The sequence below is a fragment of the Xyrauchen texanus genome, chromosome 25, assembly GCF_025860055.1.
Source record: "Xyrauchen texanus isolate HMW12.3.18 chromosome 25, RBS_HiC_50CHRs, whole genome shotgun sequence".
Taxonomy (NCBI): domain Eukaryota; kingdom Metazoa; phylum Chordata; class Actinopteri; order Cypriniformes; family Catostomidae; genus Xyrauchen; species Xyrauchen texanus.
Window position 1 is genome coordinate 12,226,020 of NC_068300.1, and position 12,444 is coordinate 12,238,463.

The window sequence follows — 12,444 nt, forward strand, 5'->3', positions numbered from 1 at the left end:
ATACCAACACCATTGGCATCCACTGACTAATGACTTAGCAACTGCCCAGAACACTCTAGCAACCGCAAAGCAACATGCCTAAAGCCACTAAGAACACCTTGTAAACCACATAGCAACACCCTTGCAAATACTCAGAACACCCTAGAAACCACTTAGTAATGCCCTAGCAATTGTCCAGAACACCCTAGCAACTGCATAGAAATGCGCTAAAAAAAATCTCATAACACCATAGCAACGCCATAGCAACATACTGGCAACCACCTAAAACACCCTAGCAACTACCCAGAAAGCTCTTGCAACTGCATACCAACTTGCTAAAAACCACCACTCAGAACACCTTAGCAAACCAAAAGCAACACTCTGGCAACCATCTACAACACCCTAGAAATCACCAATTAATGCCCTAGCATCTGCATAGCAATACGCAAACAAAAACACAATAGCAACTGCATGGCAACACCCTGGCAACCACCTAGAATACCCTAACATCTACCCAGAACATTCTTGCAACTGCTACCAACTCGCAAAAAAACTCCACTCAGAACACCTTAGCAACAGCATAGCAACACTTTGGTAACCATCTACAACACCCTAGCAACCACCCAGAGCACCGTAGCATGCTATAAACCACTCAGATGTAGCTGAGACGTCTTAGAGATACTTTTTCAAACATACTTCACTGCTTGAAGCTTTATTATGTACTCTGGGCTCCAACGCCTTCACTTCATTACTCTTGGCATCATATCGTTCTTGTTTTAGGACTGACATAAAGTGCATTCAGTTTTAGTTTTATCGTACAACCCCCTCAGCACTTGCCTAGCTATTTACTAGTTTTTGTGGGTGAACCCAAATTCAAGTGCTATTTCAATGAGGTTTAATTGAAATGCTGCCTTACTGCCCCACTGATTGAGAACAGTTGTTTTTCTCAGTTTTCTGAAAGGTGGCATTATTAAGCTTCCAGAATTGCCTAGCAACTACCGTACTCGCCCTCTGAGTTTCGCTTTTCATCTGTCTCTTGCATCTTTCACCTCTTTCCTTCTCTTTTCTCTCGTCCGTTCTTCATGTAGCATTTTTGGAGGTCTGTATAGGTTGGACATGGACATCAGTGTCCTGCACTAATATCACTCAAGTGAGCTTGACTTTTTCACAGAATAGATCAGTCCTCTGGTTAAAGCACCCCCCCCATTTGGCTCACTCTGCAGGTTTGGCTCCAGGGAAATGCTATCACAACTCAAGTCACAAACAGTGTAGCCTCATTCATGAGAGGGCTCAATGATGTTTCAAGCACAGCGACTGCATTCAGCTTACGGCAAACCAAGCTGTTCCCAGCACTCACTGAGAAAACTGTTTGATGACAAGGTATTAGTGACTCTGCATATGGCCCATAAACTACACTTAAGTTTTACTTTGTGAATTCATTGTATATAATGCATATTTGGCAGCCTTGACTTCAGATCATTCAGTGTAGCTTCTTAAAAGCAGACCTTCTCTACAGTCTGTGGCTGCTCTTGTCACAGAGAGATCATCTTACTGTATGGCTGAAACCAGTAGATCTACTGAGACCTTCTCATTGCTGTTGCTTTCTTAGAGAGGGAGAAAAAAAGAAAGAGAAATTAAATACTACCACATGGCCTGCAGAGAACTGTGATGGAGCCCAGATGTGTATGAATGTGGAGAGCCAGCATTCAGTCTTTGGACTGAAACTAGACCAGATTGTATGTAATTTTGTTGTCCAACACTGATGGTTTGGACCTATTGCAGAGATGATTTTAATAAGTCTGATTGCTTGGCTGTTGATCCTCTGGATTCGAAACGCATACACCCATTATGGATGAAGGTCAAGCACAAAGAGTTGATTGATTTGATCTCCAAGAGTCCAGAATATTTGCAAAACAAGTGAAGCAACCTTCATGCAACCTCAATTTACATGCCAGGGTGATCTCATTCATATTTTTTGGTATTTGTTGGTATTTGTTTTTGTACAATTTTGGAGAATAAAAACACTTTAGGAATTCTCTTGCTGGAACTGAAATCACTAGAATCTTTGCGAATGTACTGCCACATTTATCCAAGCTAAATACTCATATTTATCAGTAAATTACGTAGAAACTTTGTCTGAGAATAACCTTTATAAAGGTGCACTCAGTAATGTTTTGGTTTATGTCATCTTGGACTTACGCTGACACCTCAGATCATGAGGAATATTGTAAAAAATATATTGTTCAATGTTAGTTCATGACACTTAAGGCATTTACTAACGTTAACAAATTGAAATGTATTGTAAAGCATCACCTATAGCCTTTTATTTTTAGAATAAAAAACTGTATTTGCTCTATTTATGAATCAATAGCTTTTTCCTTTAGTGGTAGGTTGAACAGGTGAAGTGAATAACATCGATTATCTCATTACAATGGCACCTGTCAAGGGGTGGGATATATTAGGCAGCAGTTCTTGAATTTCATGTGTTGTAAGCAGGAAAAATGGGCAAGCGTAAGGATCTGAGCGACTTTGACAAGGGCCAAATTGTGATGGCTAGATGATTGGGTCAGAGCATCTCCAAAACGGCAGGTCTTGTTGGGTGTTCCCGGTATGCAGTGATTAGTGCCAACCAAAAGTGGTCCAAGAAAGGACAACCGGTGAACAGGCAAAAGGGTCATGAGCCTCCATGGCTCATTGATACATGTGGTGAGCGAAGGCTAGCCTGTCTGGTCCGATCTCACAGATGATCTGCTAATTTAGCAGAAATTGCTGAAAAACTTTAGAACACAGTGCACCGCAGCTTGCTGCATATGGGGCTGCGTAGCCGCAGACTGGTCTGACTGCTCATGCTGACCCCTGTCCACCGCTGAAAGCACCCACAATGGGCACATGAGTGTCAGAACTAGACCATGGTGCAATGGAAGAAGGTTGCCTGGCCTGATGAATCACATTTTTTTTTTTTTTTCGATCATGTGGACGGCTGGGTGCATGTGTGTCATTTACCTGGGGAAAAGATGGCAGCAGGATGCCCTATGGGAAGATCTTGGGTCCTGGCATTCATGTGGATGTTACTTTGACACGTACTGCCAACCTAAAGATTGTTGCAGACCACATACACCCCTTCATGGCAACGGTATTCCCTGATGGAAGTGGCCTATTTCAGCTGGATAATGTACCCTGCCACACTGCAGAAATTGTTCAGGAATGGTTTAAGGAACATGACAAAGAGTTCAAGGTGTTGACTTGGCCTCCAAATTCCCCAGATCTCAATCCGACTGAGCATCTATGGAATGTGCTGGACCAATAAGTCCGATCCATAGAGGCCCCACCTCGCAACTTACAGGATTTAAAGGATCTGCTGCTAACGTCTTGGTGCCAGATACCACAGGACACCTTCAGAGGTCTTGTGGAGTCCATCCACCTTGACAGGTTAGAGCTGTTTTGGTGGCACAAAGGGGACATACGTGATATAAGGCAGGTGGTTTTAATGTTGTGGCTGATCGGTGTATATATATATATATATATATATATATATATATATATATATATGTATATAGTCCATCTATCCAAATGTAAAACACTGTATTTGTGATAAAAAATACTTTTTTATATAGATACCCAAGAATACAGATTTGACCTCATTGTACATGCGCGCACGCACGCACGCACGCACGCACACACACACACATACACAGTCTGTAAAAAAATCTCCTCATTATGTGTACAACAGCATTATGGATAACTTATGTAATCGCTGTTGGATGGAGCCAGAAATACCATTCCAAGGCTCATCATCATCTTGCATATCGTGGTTAATGTTACCCTTCCACTGGCTGAATAGTCCTCTCTGTGTTTTCCGTCCATTTTAAAAGTGTCAGGATGCTGGTGTTCCCTTTCCAAGAAAGGCTGTGGCCAACCCTGCTTTAATGCCATAATGAATGTAGAAAATCACAACCAGAAGATGGAGGAGCTCTGCCATTCACTCCATTCTTCTATGAATGACTGTCCGTGCACATAATTGGCTCTATGTGCACAAAAGTGCAAAAACAAGAGGTTTAAAGTAATAGTTAACACAAAAATGAATATTCTGTCATCATTTAATCACCTGACCATCTGACAGAAATTCACAGAAATTTATAGTATGACTTCAGAAAACTTGCTAATTGCAAAGGAGTCATATGTATCATTTTTACAAAACATTTTAACGTAATCTTCCCCTCCAATTAGCTGTGAACCGCATTAGTAAAATTACTGTACTGCAAAAATCAGTTTTCTTAATCAGTATTATTACCTTGTTTGTCATTAAAAATATCTAATCATCCATAAAACAAGATAAACACTCACTGACCACTTTATTAGGAACACCTACTGTACATATATTATTCATGTGATAACCAAATCACCCAATCGTTTGGCAGAAGTGCAATGCATAAAATCATGCAGATACGGGTCAGGAGCTTCAGTTAATGTTCACATCAACCATCATAATGGGGATAAATGTGATCTCAGTGATTTCCACCATGGCATGATAGTTGATGCCAGACAGGCTGGTTTGAGTATTTCTGGAACTGCTGATCTCCTGCTGATTTTTTGTAGTGCAACTGAATCTCTTCAGTTAAAAGAGTAGACTCAAAAATTAATTTAGGAATCATACATTCTACTCTCATGACCTCTTACAAACTGCTGCAAGGAAAGCCAGGGCAGATGCCAAGATTTTCAGTGATTAATGACTTAAATAATATAACCCTTTTGTTAATAATCGTATTATTGTTCGGCGGTTTTTGCAAGGAAGCAGATGATTGTGCAAAGAAAGTGGAAATTGTGTTGTAACAATAATAGCGTCATGGTTACTTTTAACTTTTATCCTTTAAAGTTTGATCTGTTAGCAAAGGCTTGTGAATTGACTTTTTGTGCTATTATTGCAGGGATTTGGGCGTGTCATGCACACTGTTTGCTTTTAATCTGTTCTCTAATTCTCTGTGTAATCCTTGATTTTTACACAATTCATTGGATGATACAGTTGAATGCTTTGGCTAGCCTGGTCCTGTTTGTCTAGCAAATGAAGAATAGGATTCCCCATCTCCATGGTAACTTTAGAGACATTCCCACTGCCTGAAGATAATAAATAGTAATAGATAGTAACTGTTGCTCAGAACTGCAGTGCTGCTGTGTTTTATGCAGTAGATTAAAAAAAGACTGGAATCAATAATGTATTAATACACAAATGAGTAGGATGAGAGCTGGTCCGCATTGTTTTTTGTGCTGATGCCCACATTAAAACTATAAAAACAATTGAATATATGCAGTTCCATTGGAAATTTTATTGGAATCTGTATGGTGTAACTATTGGTGCAGAAATCACACAATTCACCTTTAAGCATTGCAGAGAGAATGATTTGCAAGTGTACACATTTCTAATGATTTTCTCTGCTTTGGCTCATTAAATATAAAGACATAAATACAACAATTGTTTTTCAACAGATAAGCATTGATCTGGTTTACACTGAAACTAATCATTAAATCTGCTTGTTCATGCATCACAGACTACATTTTTTATTTAATAATTCCATCCACTGCACAAAAAAAATTGAGCACTTGAGTATTTTGTGTCTTAAGGAATTTAAAACAAAGTCAAACATTAAAATAATAAAATATTAATGATGTGCAGCAGTGCTCTCTCATCCAGAGTCCCTAGAGTCCCTTGGGCTGCTTAACATGAAAAGATGTTCCAGATACATTTCCCCCCCCAGGTTTTGCAGTGTTGTTCTGTAACCTCAAGCAGTAAGACTGAGGAAGTTTTGGAGTAAGCTTGTCCTCTTATGGCATCATCACTATTTGAACACAATGGCCGAGATCATCTTATATCAGAGCTTCCTCTAAAACCATATAAATACTACAATATTATTGTCATTTAATTATCGTTTTACATTCTAATGCACACACTAATGTGTTATATAACCATACTGCTATTAACACATCATCTTTTGTGTTATGTTTTTTTTATTTTTAATCATGGATCTTTGTTTTACAATATATCTTTGGCCAGGTAAAAGTGGCTAGTTTGCTCTTTGAATAATAAATTGAGATTTAAGTATAACTAGACTAGACTCGATTTTTTTAAGACATCATGATTGTTGCTTTCCTGTGTAAAACTCATTACTTCAATGCTTAGGTGTTGTGGATGGTTGACAGGAATTTGCTATGAAGTTGATATGGTGTTCTGAATGGTTTCTAGCATGTTGCTATGCTGTTCCCTCCTTTAATGTATGACTATGGTATTTTTTTATAAATGTATTTATTTTGTCTAATCTTAGTAATCGCTTAGAAAAGTGATAGCACACCGTTCAGACCAAAATAATTATTGCGCTAAATGCTAGATGCAGTGCAACAAACAGAACAGAACAGAACGCAGGTGTGTCGAAATGCAGTTTTAAAGTTGAAGTTCTTTTAAACTTGCATAGACAAAAGTCTCTTTCTTACTTCTCTTGCAAGTCTGGATTACTAACTGGATTAGTGAATATTTTGTGCATGCAGCAATTCGGTTCGTTTCAGTTTCTGGTGCACAGGAATGTTCAAACACAACATCTGATAAGAGTATAAAAACCCCATGTCCTGATAACAGATGTATAATGGATTTGCCATGAATCAGAAATGAGTAATACTTGGGTAAGTGCAGAAAACTCAGTGGTAAATGAGCACATTGCAATAAATATTTTTTTTAATCAGTGCTTTTATCTTGTTTTACAGTACAATTATCTAAATGAAGTTCCAAACGTATGTTTGGTTGGAGCTTGTTCATCTAGGTCTGCCAATCATATCCCAAGGATATACACCAATAAGCGCCTGCTTCCATCACAAAATGCAGATCTGAAATGTAGGTGGCACTCCAACGCATTTTAGCCCTCACAGATCCAACGACATTAAGTCTAATTTTCAGTTAATTGTTTAATCGGATATCTCAATCAAGCTCAGTCTAGGTGTCATTAGAAATATGAGATTCTGCACTTTGCGATGATATAAAACTTTTTATTGAGGATATAAATAATTGTTTCACCAATTGTCGAACAAATATTTGTTCTGGACATCTTAGATATAACATTGGATTATTCAAGCAAGCTCAAAGAGAAGTAAAAAAAAAAATCTCATTTTGTAGAAAACTGCATCAGGCAGAGGTTCCCAACCCTGTTCCTGGAGGCCCCACAAAACTCCACATTTTGTATATTTCCCTTATCTGACACACCCAGTTCAGGTCGTGGAGTCTCTACCAGTGCCGAATGGGGGTTGCGAATGGGGGTTGCATTTATATATAGTTTGATTTAGTTGAAACTGCAGTAAATTCAATAAAAACAACACTGTCAGATACAAACAACTCACAGTGCAGGCGTAAGGAAGACTCTGAGCACTGCAACTCTTTATCTTTCTGTAAAGGCCTTATTGCAGCCAGATTGTTGCCATCGCAATGATCCGATGACATGGGTTTTATCTATTAGAGTAGCTGACTAACAGATTGCCCATTGTACATGCTCGCTGAGCAAAATTAATAGATACATTTGTGTAACATTGTGTGTCAGTGTCCGAGTTTGATTTGACTGGGAGTTTTATTCTTCATGCATGAAAGCTAGAAAGCTTGAAATTTACAGTAAATCTGTGTGTCCAGAGAAACTGGCATAGAAATTTGAGATCCGTTGAGATAAAATAGATTGTTCATTAAAATAGTTGCATATCTGCCACATAAGTAGTGATAAGATATCTGTAAACAGGCAAGAATCTGAATGTCAAAATTATAAGCGCTCTTGACGCTTTGATTGAATGGAATAACAAACGCCTGTCATGAAGTGGCACACTGAATGAATGAAATTGCAAGTGTGCCAACGCTTTTAATAAATGAAATAGTAAGCATTCTGTCAACAAGACGAACATGCACTGAACTATACAAATTGTAAGCATTTTACCGCTCTGAATGAATAACATAATAATCGCCATGTTATAAGACCTTCTCTGAATAATATAATATAGTCCTTGCCTCGGCATAAACGTATTATTTGTACATTGTTGAAAACTTGACCGTTTTTCTTTGTTGTGCACTGTTTGAAACACGTCGATGTTTCATGTGATTGGCTTCAGTTGTTGCCCCCAGGCATCAATGAGGGCATGTCCCAAAATAATGTGTGGTGTCAGTTGCCATGACAACCAGTGGTCACGGGAAGTCTTAGGAGGCTCTTCCGTGGCAACTCCCTACCGCACATACGCAACCCGTCAACACCACATATTTGTGAACAAACATCCATCATAGCTAATCTAACAGAGTGGTCCTCTATAGTTAAACATACGCTAAAGCCATTAGCATTGAAGGTTAGCAGTTATCATCAAACTATTTATTTATTAAATTCAAGTTTAATGAAGTTTTAATGAGTTCATGAAAAAAAATATTGAAACTTTTTTTTTTAAATCATTCTATTTCTCATTTGGTTGATTTATGACTACTTTATTTCTTCTTTGAAGTTTAATTATATCAGATAATAGTAAGTTGTGAAGCATTTTAAACAGAAAGATTTATTACTGTCTGTTATTACTGTTAATTTACAGCTTCTGTTATTCTATGAGCCATTATTATCCCTCAGTTTCTGTTTGTTATCTCAGTTATTTACTTTTTTTTATAGGATTTAATCCTGATTGACTGCGACCCACACTGAATCATCACTACATTTCACTAGCTGTCCCACTACATCCTTAGCTGTCCACTCACTTAGACCCTTAAACCCAGTAGGCTACATATTTGTGTCAGCTCTTTCTTGCTATAAGCTTTTCATCACAGCTCGCCAACATGTCTCAGTCAACCAACCCTGCTGCTCACTGGGAAGACATGGAGGCTTGGCTGATTGGCCTAATGGACAATCTGCTACCCAAAGTTGCAGATGGCCTTCGGCACCAAAGTCAAAAGGTGCTAGATGACAACATACAAGAACTCATGGGACATGATCCAACCCAAGTCTACAAGGTTCTGTCCAGAATCACAGGCTCCATCACCCACAACCTTCTAGCCCGGCTGAAGCTGAGTGACCAGAACACTGACCGTCTGGAACGGAATGTTGCCAGTCTTGAACGAGAAATTGATGACCTAAAGCTACAGACCATAGAGTTCCAGAAATAAATGGTGCAAGCTCATGACCTCATTGCCCAACTAGAAATGGAGGCCTGAGACATAGCAGGAATCTGAAGAAATGGAGAGGGCCCTCTGGAGTAAACAGGTGGTTCTACAAGCTTGCATTTCTCAGGAATCTTCTTTATTACGGTCCATGGGCATTGCGATTAATTGCGTTACTTTTTTAACGCGTTATTTTTAAGCCCTAACATATATATTTATATATAGACAGTATCAGGTATAGCCCATTTTCTGCACTCCAGATCGACGAATCCACTGATATGGCCAGCTGTTAACATATGTGAGGTATGTGAAAAACATAGACATTCAAGAAGAGTTTCTATTCAATAGTCCTTTGCTCACCCACACACACACACACACACACACACACACACACTCCTCTCTGTTACAGATCTTCTGACTTGTTTGACTGAGATGGACTGCGATTGGAATTTTCTTTTCTTTTCTTTTTTTTAAGAAAATAGCATTGTTTTTGTTGTATTTTTTTTCTCCACCATTGTACAAATTATATAATTTAAAAAGTTTAATATAAAAAGTTGTACATTCAATGTCATCATTCAGTAAATAACATCTGCACTTTTGTTGTTACACAATAAATTATAAAAAGTGATTAAATAATGTCAAACAATTGTCTGACAATCTGTTCAGATGTGTGTGTGTGTGTGTGTGTGTGTGTGTGCCATTCGGGTGTTTGTGTCTTGTATCTTGTGTGAGCAAGTGGCTTTGTTTTGTTTCTGTATTTCCATGTTTCTCTCAGTCTTGCATCATGCCCCGGCTCCAGGTTTGCCTATTATTAGTTAATTTGCCTGACCTGTCCCCTTGTTAACCTGTTTGATTTCTCTCCCTATTTTAGTCTCCTTGTGTGTGTTGTCCAGGGTGAGTTGGTCTTTGTTGGTCTTATTCCAGTCGGTCCTGTTCCCCATCCAGTCGGTCCTGCGTGTTTTTGCCTTTTTCCTCCAGCCCATCCTTTTCCTCGGTTTTTCCCCTTCAGGGTAGTTTGAGTTTTTGTCTTTGTTTATTTTTATATTATAAAGCTTTTTGTTTTTTACTCTGTGTTCGGGTCCTGCCTCTGCTGATTCTTGATAGTATGTTAGTATTTAAACAGGAATGTAAGAGGATTTGCCACTATTTGCACTAGAGTGCATATAGCAACTAACACTATTTGCACATAGTGCAAAGAAGATGCTTTTTGCAGCTTTTTACTGTTATTGAAAATAGCATCTGTCGCTATTTGCACTTAGTGTAAACAGCATATTTATATCATCTGCCTTAATTTGCTTTAATTAATGTTTAAGCATAAACAAAAAAGTTTGCCAAGCTTATGCATTCAACAAGAAAAAAAAAAATTTGCCAGTGGGGTTTCCATGAGAACAATGCTTGATACAAATGCTGCTTTGCAAGTAAATATATTGTTTTAATGATGTTTAGATTGGAAAAGAAGGCAAAAACTAGTTAAGATTATTATTATTTTTTTATTATTATTTTTTTGCAGAGCACAATTCTTACATTTGTTAAAAAATAGAACAAAACTAGAACAAAATCTCCTCAGGAGACCTTTCTCTGTTCTTAGAGTGCAGTATGCTACAGTATAAGTGCAGTATGTGTCATTTCAACAGCTCAGTCATGTTGTGACATGAATAAGATTAAGCTCATAAAACTGGATGACTCATACTTGCACTTGTGTCCCACCAGCAGATTGTTGAAAATATCTTCCTTAATCTCCTATATCATTTCCTTTTCTGCAGCATTTGGTTTCCCCCTTTTTTTCCTGTAAGTTTTTACTTAACGCCAGGCTGGGTAAAGAATAGAACGAGGTAAGAACGTAACAACAGATGAAAACGTTTATGTAGACTAGAAGTCTTAACATTGAGGAGGGAGAGAGAATAGACACTTGGCAGGAACCGAAAACTGAGTAGCTCATCAATCACTCTGTAATGTTATGTAATCGAGCTCTGCTGGAGAGGGTGGAGACACAAACAGCTGCGGCCGATCTGAGCACGCTAAGCAAGAGTAAGCGGAGCAGTGGTGTGTAAAACAGTTACACTGCATTTATCCTTCAGCTAACATTACGATAAGCATACTCGGGATTATTTTCATATTAAAATGAACATTTGGTTGAATAATAGCCTATGCCATTGTGGAAGGCAGAAAAGATCTGAAGTGAATAAAAGTCAACAATAGCTTCAAATCTACATTCCTCTTTGGAGACCATCTCAACAGTTAATCTATGCATAATACACACAATCTATGCACATAGTGTGTGATATTGTGACAGAGTCAAAGTGATATCTTGATGGTTTGGTGTGGTGGTTAAAATGCAGCGACCCATATTCCATCACTAGGCCCACATGGAATCTGCACCAGTAGAATTCCACAGAAATTAGATATTCAGTAGAATTTATTAAATTCTACAAATACCCCACCCCTTGTGTGTTAATGTATTGAATATTTTGACTAATTTGATCATATATTCATCTGCCAGTAATAGTGAAGTATACCCATCTCTGTTTAACACATTTTGTCATGTGTAATCCTACTGTTATGTTTGGTTCATTTTTGGCCGTGGTAAAAAACTTGAAAAACGTTCTCAATCTAACCCTTTGGATTTTCCACATCTATGAATAAATGAATAGGTAAATAAATTATTATTACGTTTTTGTTATTTTTGTTTACATTTATGCAATGTCAGGGTGTTTTGGGTGGTTACTACGCTGTTGCTATGGTGATTCTAGGTGGTTGCTAGGGCATTACTAAAGGTTTCTAGATGGTTGCTTACTGGACAAACTCAAAAGACACCATCCCTGTCTCTAATGCTACTTCCAAACACATATCCAATTTGTTTCCACATATGAAAATGGCCCAGATTGGATTTGAAAATGTCAGATTCAAAGTGCTTTTGGCTGTTCACATGGTCATCCAATTAACAGATCTGTGTCACATGTGACGTGAGTGAAAAAATCAGATTTGAGCCGCATTCAGCTCTGCGGTGTGAACATAGCCTATGTTATCCTGATCCCTAGATCTGTGTGGGGAACTTTTCAAAGAAAGTCGGTGGCATATTTCGCTCATTTTACATGTGCCGGGCAAACATTTATACTCTAAAATAAAAATCTTTTAGAATTTAAACTATTATTCTGTATTTGCTTCAATCAGATTCAATGTGTGAGTTTTCCAATTCTCTGCTTTTTCTTTACTCAAAATAATGGGTTTACTATATATCTACAGTAAAAGAATAGTACTGCCTCTGACATACAGGTGGTGCTTTTTTCAGATGAAATGATATTATAAAAGCTTGTGTTCAC